This window comes from Arachis hypogaea, chromosome 2, assembly GCF_003086295.3.
Source record: "Arachis hypogaea cultivar Tifrunner chromosome 2, arahy.Tifrunner.gnm2.J5K5, whole genome shotgun sequence".
NCBI classification, from domain to species: Eukaryota; Viridiplantae; Streptophyta; class Magnoliopsida; order Fabales; family Fabaceae; genus Arachis; species Arachis hypogaea.
In genome coordinates this window covers 54,224,532-54,234,933 of record NC_092037.1, presented here as the reverse complement: position 1 = coordinate 54,234,933, position 10,402 = coordinate 54,224,532, and the positions used below count along the sequence as shown (strand labels likewise).

At 39.6% G+C, this 10,402-nt stretch overlaps 1 non-coding gene across 1 annotated transcript; it reads left to right on the top strand.

The window, feature by feature from the left end:
• The first annotated feature begins 9,152 nt into the window (after window positions 1–9,152).
• On the top strand, window positions 9,153–9,256 carry LOC112768050 (small nucleolar RNA R71). The gene has a single exon (XR_003185495.1). It is a non-coding gene; the product is annotated as a small nucleolar RNA R71 (small nucleolar RNA).
• Window positions 9,257–10,402: the final 1,146 nt, after the last annotated feature.

Genomic DNA, 10,402 nt, shown 5'->3' with positions numbered 1-10,402 from the left:
CAGAACAGGATAAACAATTTGCCCGCTTTGCAGACTATCTAAGGACTCTTGAAATAAAGATTCTGTTTGCAGAGGCACTTGAGCAAATACCTTCTTATGCTAAGTTCATGAAAGAGATCCTAAGTCATAAGAAGGATTGGAGAGAAACTGAAAAAGTGTTTCTCACTGAAGAATGCAGTGCAGTCATTCTGAAAAGCTTACCAGAGAAGCTTCAAGATCCAGGAAGCTTTATGATACCATGCACATTAGAAGGTGCTTGTACCAAGACAGCCCTATGTGACCTTGGAGCAAGTATCAACCTAATACCTGCATCCACTATCAGAAAGCTTGGGTTGATTGAAGAAGTCAAACCAACACGGATATGTCTCCAACTTGCTGATGGCTCCATTAAATATCCATCAGGCATAATTGAGGACATGATTGTCAAGGTTGGGCCATTTGCCTTTCCAACTGACTTTGTAGTGCTAGAAATAGAGGAGCACAAGAGTGCAACTCTCATCCTAGGAAGACCCTTTCTAGCAACTGGACGAACTCTCATTGATGTGCAAAAAGGAGAAGTGACCCTGAGAGTCAATGAGGATGAGTTCAAGTTGAATGCTGTCAAAGCTATGCAGCATCCAGACACATCAAATGACTGTATGAGCGCTGATATTATTAACTCTTTAGTGGAAGAGATCAATATGACTGAGAGTCTCGAATCTGAGCTTGAGGATATCCTTAAAGATGTTCAGCCTAACCTGGAGGAACCAGAGGAAATAAAAGAACCTCTGAAAATTCCTCAGGAAGAGGATAAACCTCCTAGACCTGAGCTCAAGCCACTAGCACCATCCTTGAAGTATGCATTTCTGGGAGAAGGTGACACTTTTCCAGTGATCATAAGCTCTGCTTTAAACTCACAGGAAGAGAAAGCACTAATTCAAGTGCTAAGGACACATAAGACAGCTCTTGGGTGGTCCATAAGTGATCTTAAGGGCATTAGCCCAGCAAGATGCATGCACAAGATCCTATTGGAAGATAATGCCAAGCCAGTGGTTCAACCACAGAGGCGGCTGAATCCGGCCATGAAGGAGGTGGTGCAGAAAGAGGTCACTAAGTTACTAGAGGGTGGGATTATTTATCCTATTTCTGATAGCCCCTGTGTGAGCCCTGTCCAAGTTATCCCCAAGAAGGGAGGCATGACAGTGGTTCATAATGAAAAGAATGAACTGGTTCCCACAAGAACAGTTACAGGGTGGCGTATGTGTATTGACTACAGAAGGCTCAATACAGCCACCAGAAAGGATCATTTTCCTTTACCATTCATAGACTAAATGCTAGAAAGACTAGCGGGTCATGATTATTACTGCTTTTTGGATGGCTATTCAGGTTACAACCAAATTGCAGTAGATCCTCAGGACCAAGAGAAAACAGCATTCACTTGCCCTTCTGGCATGTTTGCCTACAGAAGAATGCCTTTTGGTCTGTGTAATGCACCTGCAACTTTTCAGAGATGCATGCTATCCATCTTCTCTGATATGGTAGAGAAGTTCATGGAAGTCTTCATGGATGACTTCTTAGTATATGGAGACTCATTCAGCTCCTGTCTTAATCATCTAGCACTTGTCCTGAAAAGGTGCCAAGAGACTAACCTAGTCTTAAACTGGGAGAAATGTCACTTTATGGTGACTGAAGGAATTTTCCTTGGGCACAAAATTTCAGGCAAGGGAATAGAGGTGGATCAAGCAAAGATAGAAGTAATTGAAAAATTACCACCACCTACCAATGTTAAGGCAATCAGAAGCTTTCTAGGGCATGCAGAATTTTACAGAAGGTTCATAAAGGACTTTTCAAAAATTGCAAAACCTCTAAGCAACCTGCTAGCTGCTGACACACCATTTGTGTTTGACACAGAGTGTCTGTAGGCGTTTGAGACCCTGAAAGCCAAGCTGGTCACAGCACCAGTCATCTCTGCACCAGATTGGACATTACCATTTGAACTAATATGTGATGCCAGTGACCATGCCATTGGTGCAGTGTTAGGACAGAGGCACAACAAGCTTCTGCACGTCATTTATTATGCTAGCCGTGTTCTAAATGATGCACAGAAGAATTACACAACCACAGAAAAAGAGTTACTTGTAGTGGTTTATGCCATTGACAAGTTTAGGTCCTACTTAGTAGGGACAAAAGTGATTGTGTACACTGACCATGCTGCTCTTAAATACTTACTCACAAAGCAGGATTCAAAACCCAGGCTCATAAGGTGGGTGTTGCTTCTGCAAGAGTTTGATATAGAAATAAGCGACAGGAAAGGGACAGAGAACCAGGTAGCTGGTCATCTGTCCCGGATAGAACCAATAGCTGGGGCATCCCTCCCCTCTACTGAGATCTCTGAGACCTTTCCCGATGAGCAACTCTTTACCATTCAGGAAGCTCCATTGTTTGCAGACATTGCAAACTATAAAGCTTTGAGGTTCATACCCCAGGAGTACAGCAGAGTGCAAAGAAAAAAATTAATTTCAGATGCCAAATACTACCTATGGGATGAGCCATATCTCTTTAAGAGATGTGCAGACAGAATGATCCGCAGATGTGTACCTAGAGAGGAAGCACAAAGGATCCTATGGCATTGTCATGGATCGCAGTATGGGGGACATTTCAGAAGTGAGCGAACAGCCACTAAGGTCCTCCAATGTGGCTTCTACTGGCCTACTCTCTATAGGGATGCCCGAGAGTTTGTGCGTAACTGTGACAGTTGCCAAAGAGCTGGTAACTTGCCTCATGGTTACGCCATGCCTCAACAAGGGATCTTAGAGATTGAGTTGTTTGATGTATGGGGTATTGACTTCATGGGTCCCTTCCCACCATCATACTCAAACACTTATATTCTGGTGGCAATATACTATGTATCTAAATGGGTAGAAGCAATTGCCACTCCCAATAATGATACTAAGATCGTGCTGAAATTCCTCCAGAAACACATCTTCAGCAGGTTTGGTGTTCCCAGAGTACTAATCAGTGATGGGGGCACTCATTTCTGCAATAAACAGCTATACTCTGCTATGGTCCGATATGGAATTAGCCACAAAGTAGCAACTCCGTATCATCCACAGACAAATGGGCAAGGTGAAGTCTCTAATAGAGAGCTAAAAAGAATCCTGGAACGGACTATTATTGCCCGTAGAAAGGATTGGGCAAAGAGATTGGATGATGCTCTGTGGCCATACAGAACAGCATTCAAGACTCCTATAGGAACCTCTCCATACCAACTTGTGTATGGGAAGGCCTGTCATCTGCCCGTGGAACTGGAACATAATGCCTACTGGGCAACCAGATTCCTAAACATGGATGCTAAGTTAGCTGGTGAAAAAAGATTGCTCCAGCTAAATGAGCTAGAGGAGTTCAGACTCAGTGCCTTTGAAAATGAAAAAAATTATAAGGAAAAGGCAAAGAAGTGGCATGACAAGAGGTTGTCATCCAGAGTCTTTGAGCCAGGACAAAAAGTTCTGCTATTCAACTCTAGGCTCAGACTATTCCCAGGAAAACTTAAATCTCGATGGAGGGGTCCGTATGTGATTACAAGCGTGTCACCATATGGGTATGTTGAGCTTCAAGATATTGATTCTGATAAAAAGTTCATTGTTAATGGACAGAGGATCAAACATTATCTTGAAAGCAATTTTGAGCAAGAATGCTCAAAATTGAGGCTTGAATGAAGCACAGTAAAGGTCCAACTAAAGACAATAAAGAAGCGCTTGCTGGGAGGCAACCCAGTTATTAGCAGGTGATTTATTTTACTTAATAGAATACTGACATACATTCTTCAAGGTTGATCATCAAAATTGATAGAATTCATGGAGTTACAGAAGGATTTAGTGCAAAAAGCAGAGAAAAAGAGTTTGCTGGCAAGAAAATGCCAGTAAAGGGTACTCTGGGCGTTAAACGCCAGTAAAGGTACCATTTTGGCGTTAAACGCCAGGATTGCAGCATCCTGGGCGTTTAGCAAAATGCCCAGTGATGAAGGGGTTTCTGGCATTTAACGCCAGCCAGGGTACCTGGTTGGGCGTTAAATGCCCATAATGGCCACTATTTGGGTGTTAAACGCCAGAATGGATACCATTCTGGGCGTTTAACGCCAGAAAGGTAGGAGACAGAGATTCTGTTTTCCACTTCAAATTTTTTTCAAACTTTCTTATTTTGATCCATCATTTTCTGCATAAACACATTACAAACTTTCATCATTCACCTTCAAATTTCAAAAATTAAACAATTATCTAAATCATTCTTCAAATCTCTTTTATATCCTTTCCAAATCTTCTTCAAAAAAATCAAATATCTTCTCAAATTCTTTCAATATCTTCTCAAATCTCCTTCAAAATTTTCGAATTCTCTCCCCCTCCCTTATAAATACACATTCAGCCATCCCCTTCTCCCCACCATTCGAATTTGCTCTCCTCCTCCCTCTCCTCTTTCCTTTCTTTTGCTTGAGGGCAAGCAAACCTCTAAGTTTGGTGTGCTTTTCCATGATCACTAAGCCAAGATTTTTCAAGATCATGGCTCCTAAGGGAAAACAAACCAATTCAAAAGGCAAGAAAGAGAATAATCCAAAGAATATTTGGAATCAAGAGAAGTTCTTAACCAAAGAACATGCAGACCATTACCACAAAATAATGGGTCTGAGGTCAGTGATCCTGAAAGTCAGATTCGATCTGAAAGAAGATGAGTATCCGAAGATCCAAGAGCAAATTTGAAATAGAGGATGGAAAGTTCTAACCAACCCTGAGACAAAGGTTGGAAGAAACATGGTTTAGGAATTCTACTCAAATCTGTGGCTGACAGATAAGCAGAGAATGACTGGAACTGCTTTTCATACCTACAGAACCATGGTCAGAGGGAGAATTATTTACTTCCATCTGGACAAAATAAGAGAGGTCTTCAAATTGCCTCAACTACAAGATGATCCTGAATCCTTTAATAGGAGAATGGTCAGAGTAGATAAGGGGTTGGATCAAGTTCTAGAGGACATATGCCTCCCTGGAACCAAGTGGACAACCAATTCAAAAGGTGTCCCAAACCAACTCAAGAGAGGAGATCTCAAACCAATTGCAAGAGGTTGGCTACACTTTATTGGGCGTTCTATATTGCCCACTAGCAACCGTTCTGAGGTCACGGTCAAGAGAGCAGTGATGATTCATTGCATTATGCTGGGAAAAGAAGTGGAGATTCATCATCTGATTACTTGTGAGATTTACACAATTGCAAACAAGAACTCCACTGAAGCCAAACTGGCTTACTCAAGCTTAATCTCTTTGCTATGTAAAGATGCTGGGGTGAGGATGGGATAAGATGAATTCATCCCAATTGAACATCCAATCACCAAGAAGTCAATGGAAGGACAAATGCAAGATAACTCTATCAAAAGGAGGGCGCAGGAATTCCTCCCTGAACTTCCTGAAATTGACTACTGGGCCAGCCTAGAAGCATCTGTTGTCAAGCTGCAAGAAACTATGGAACAAATTAAGGAAGAACAGCAGAATCAAAACTGCATGCTCTGCAAATTGCTGAAGGAACAAGAGAAGCAGGGGCGTGAGCTACAGGAGCTGAAGCGCCAGAAGCTCTCCCTTGAAGGGTCAAATACCCCACAAGTTGAGGGAGCATCCACTTATCAAAATCAAGGTTGTCGAGTCTTAACTCTGTGATAACCTCTATCATTAGGAGTCTATTTTAGAGTCATTTAAATTTTTGTTTTCTATTACTATTAGTCTTATCTTATATTTATTTTTGAGTCTTGTTCTTAATTCATGATTAATAAAATTTAAGGTTCATGTCTTAAAGCTATGAATGTCCTATGAATCCATCACCTCTCTTAAATGAAAAATGCTTTAATCACAAAAGAACAAGAAGTACAGGATTTCGAATTCATCTTTGAAACTAGTTGAATTAGTTTGATGTGGCGACAATACTTTTTGTTTTCTGAATGAATGCTTGAACAGTGCATATGTCTTTTGAATTTGTTGATTAAAGAATGTTAAACTTGTTGGCTCTTGAAAGAATGATGGAAAAGGAGAAATGTTATTGAGGATATGAAAAATCATCAGATTGATTCTTGAAGCAAGAAAAAGCAGTGAATTCAAACAAAAAAAGGAGAAGAGAAAAAGAAGAGAGAGAGCAAGCAGAAAAATAAAAAGTGATCCAAGGCAAAAGGAGCGTGCTTAAGAACCCTGGACACCCCTAATTGGGGACTCTAGCAAAGCTGAGTCACAATCTGAAAAGGTTTACCCAGTTATATGTCTGTGGCATGTATGTATCCGGTGGTAATACTGGAAGACAGAGTGCTTTGGGCCACAGCCAAGACTCATAAAGTAGCTGTGTTCAAGAATCATCATACTTAACTAGGAGAATCAATAACACTATCTGAATTCTGAGTTCCTATAGATGCCAATCATTCTAAACTGCAAAGGATAAAGTGAGATGCCAAAACTGTTCAGAGGCAAAAAGTTACTAGTCCCGCTCATCTAATTGGAGCTACGTTTCATTAATATTTTGGAGTCTATAGTATGTTCTCTTCTTTTTATCCTATTTGATTTTTAGTTGCTTGGGGACAAGCAACAATTTAAGTTTGGTGTTGTGATGAGCGGATAATTTATACACTTTTTGGCACTGTTTTTAGTATGTTTTTAGTACATTTTAGTTAGTTTTTAGTATGTTTTTATGATTTTTTATTTAAAATTCACTTTTCTGGGCTTTACTATGAGTTTGTGTGTTTTTCTGTTATTTCAGGTAATTTCTGGCTGAAATTGAGGGACCTGAGCAAAAATCTGATTCAGAGGCTGAAAAAGGACTGCAGATGCTATTGGATTCTGACCTCCCTGCACTCGAAGTGTATTTTCTGGAGCTACAGAAGCTCAATTGGCACGCTCTTAATTGTGTTGGAAAGTAGACATCCTGGGCTTTCCATCAATGTATAATAGTACATACTTTGCCCGAGATTTGATGCCCCAAACCGGCATTGCAAATCAGCTTCAGAATTCCCGGCGTTTAACGCCGGAACTGGCACAAAAGTTGGAGAGTTAAATGCCCAAACTGGCACAAAAGCTGGCGTTTAACTCCAGGAAAAGTCTCTACACATGAAAGCTTCAATGCTTAGCCCAAGCACACACCAAGTGGACCCCGGAAGTGGATTTTTACGTCATTTACCCATTTCTGTATATCCTAGGTTACTAGTTCACTATAAATAGGATCTTTTGACATTGTATCTGCACCTCATGACACTTTACACGTTTCATATTGTACCTTCTACGGCATGAGTCTCTAAACCCCATGGTTGGGGGTGAGGAGCTCTACTGTGTCTTGATAGATTAATGCAATTACTACTGTTTTTCATTCAAACACGCTTGTTTCCATTCTAAGATATCACTTCTACGCTTGTTTTTCATGCATGCAAGGCTCCTTCCATGGCAAGCTGTATGTTGGGTCTCACCATTGTCAATGGCTACCTCCCGTCCTCTCAGTGAAAATGTTCAACGCACTCTATCACAGCACGGCTAATCATCTGTCGGTTCTCGATCATGTCGGAATAGAATCCAGTGATTCTTTTGCGTCTATCACTAACATCCAACACTCGCGAGTTTGAAGCTCGTCACAGTCATTCAATCCTTGAATCCTACTCGGAATACCACAGACAAGGTTTAGACTTTTCGGATTCTCAAGAATGGCTGCCAATGGGTTCTAGCTTATACCACGAAGATTCTGATTCAGGAATCCAAAAGATACACACTCAATCGAAAGTAGAATGGAGGTGGTTGTCAAGCACACGTTCATAGGTGAGAATGATGATGAGTGTCACGGATCATCACATTCATCAGGTTGAAGAACAAGTGGTATCTTAGAATGAAAGCAAGCGTGATTGAATGAAAAAACAGTAGTAATTGCATTAATCCATCAAGACACAGCAGAGCTCCTCACCCCCAAACCATGGGGTTTAGAGACTCATGCCGTAGAAGATACAATAATAAACGTGTAATGTGTCATGAGGTGAAGATACAATAGCAAAAAGTCCTATTTATAGTGAACTAGTGACCTAGGGTTTACAAGAATGAGTAAATGACATAAAAATCCACTTCCGGGGTCCACTTGGTGTGTGCTTGGGCTGAGCATTGAAGCTTTCATGTGTAAAGACTTTTCCTGGAGTTAAACGCCAGCTTTTGTGCCAATTTGGGCGTTTAACTCCAACTTTTGTGCCAGTTCCAGCGTTAAACGCCGGAAATTCTGAAGCTGATTTGGAACGCCGGTTTGGGCCATCAATTCTTAGGCAAAATATGGACTATTATATATTGCTGGAAAGCCCAGAATGTCTACTTTCTAATGCAATTAAGAGCGCGCCAATTGGGCCTCTGTAGCTCCAGAAAAGCTACTTCGAGTGTAAGGAGGTCAGAATCCAACAACATCTACAGTCCTTTTTCAGCCTCTGAATCAGATTTTTGCTCAGGTCCCTCAATTTCAGCCAGAAAATACCTGAAATCACAGAAAAACACACAAACTCATAGTAAAGTCCAGAAATGTGATTTTTAATTTAAAACTAATAAAAACATAATAAAAACTAACTAAAACATACTAAAAATATACTAAAAACAATGCCAAAAAGCGTATAAATTATCCGCTCATCATTGCTTAGCCTGTTTCTTCCACCATTATTAAAACCTTGTTGAGGCTTTTGTTGATCCTTCCATGAGAAATTTGGATGATTTCTCCATGATGAATTATAAGTGTTTCCATAAGGTTCACCCATGTAATTAACCTCTGCCATTGCAGGGTTTTCAGGATCATAAGCTTCTTCAGAAGCTACCTCTTTAGTACTGTTGGATGCATTTTGCCATCCATTCAGACTTTGAGAGATCATGTTGACTTGCTGAGTCAACACTTTGTTCTGAGCCAATATGGCATTCAGAGAATCAATTTTAAGAACTCCCTTCCTCTGAGGCGTCCCACTATTCACGGAATTCTTCTCAGAAGTGTACATGAATTGGTTATTTGCAACCATGTCAATAAGTTCTTGAGCTTCTGCAGGCATTTTCTTTAGGCGAATGGATCCACCTGCAGAATGGTCCAATGACATCTTGGAAAACTCAGATAGACCATAATAGAATATATCTAATATGGTCCATTCTGAAAACATGTCAGAAGGACACTTTTTGGTCATCTGCTTGTATCTTTCCCAAGCTTCGTAGAGGGATTCACCATCTTTTTGTTTGAAGGTCTGAACATCCTCTCTAAGCTTGCTCAGCTTTTGAGGAGGAAAAAATTTATCCAAGAAGGCCGTGACCAGCTTATCCTAGTAGTCCAGGCTATCTTTAGGTTGTGAGTCCAACCATGTTCTAGCTCTGTCTCTTACAGTAAAAGGGAAAAGCATGAGCCTATAGACTTCAGGATCTACTCCATTCGTCTTTACAGTCTCACAAATCTGCAAGAACTCAGTTAAAAACAGGTAAGGATCTTCAGATGGAAGTCTATAAAACTTGCAGTTCTGTTGCATTAGAGAAACTAATTGAGGTTTTAGCTCAAAATTGTTTGCTCCAATGGCCGGAATGGAGATGCTTCTTCCATCAAATTTGGACGTTGGTTTAGTGAAATCACCTAGCATTCTCCTTGCATTATTGTTGTTGGGTTCGGCTGCCATCTCCTTTTCTTGTTCGAAAATTTCAGAAAGGTTGTCTCTGGATTGTTGTAATTTAGCTTCTCTTAATTTCCTCTTCAGAGTCCTTTTAGGTTCAGGATTAGCTTCAACAAGAATGCCTTTTTCCTTGTTCCTGCTCATATAGGGAAGAAGAGAACAAGAAAAGAAAGAGGAATTCTTTATGTAACAGTATAGAGATTCCTTTATGTTAGTAGAAGAAGAAATGGAATAGGAGTGAAGAAGAATGAATAGTCTGAATAAAGGGTAAAGGTAAGGGCAGTGATTTGAGATGAAGAGAGGAGAAGAGAAGTGTAAGTAATTAAATAAATAAATAGAAGAAGAGGAGAGATAGAGAATTTCGAAAATAATTTTGAAAAAAGTAGTTAGTGATTTTCAAAAATTAAAGATAAGATAGAATTAAAATTAAAATTTAAAACAATTAGATTAACTAAAAAGAATTTTTGAAAAAGGGATGAGATATTTTCAAAAATTAGAGAGGGAGAAGTAGTTAGGTGGTTTTGAAAAAGATAAGAAACAAACAAAAAGTTAATTAGTTAGTTGAAAAATATATTAAAATCAAATTTGAAAAGAATAGAAGATAAGAAGTTAGATAAGATATTTTGAAATCAAATTTTTGAAAAAGATAGAATTTTGAAAAAGATAAGATAAAAAGATAAGATAAAAAGATATGATTAAAAAGACAAAAAAGATATTTTGAAAAAGATTTGATTTTAAAATTAAAATTAATTA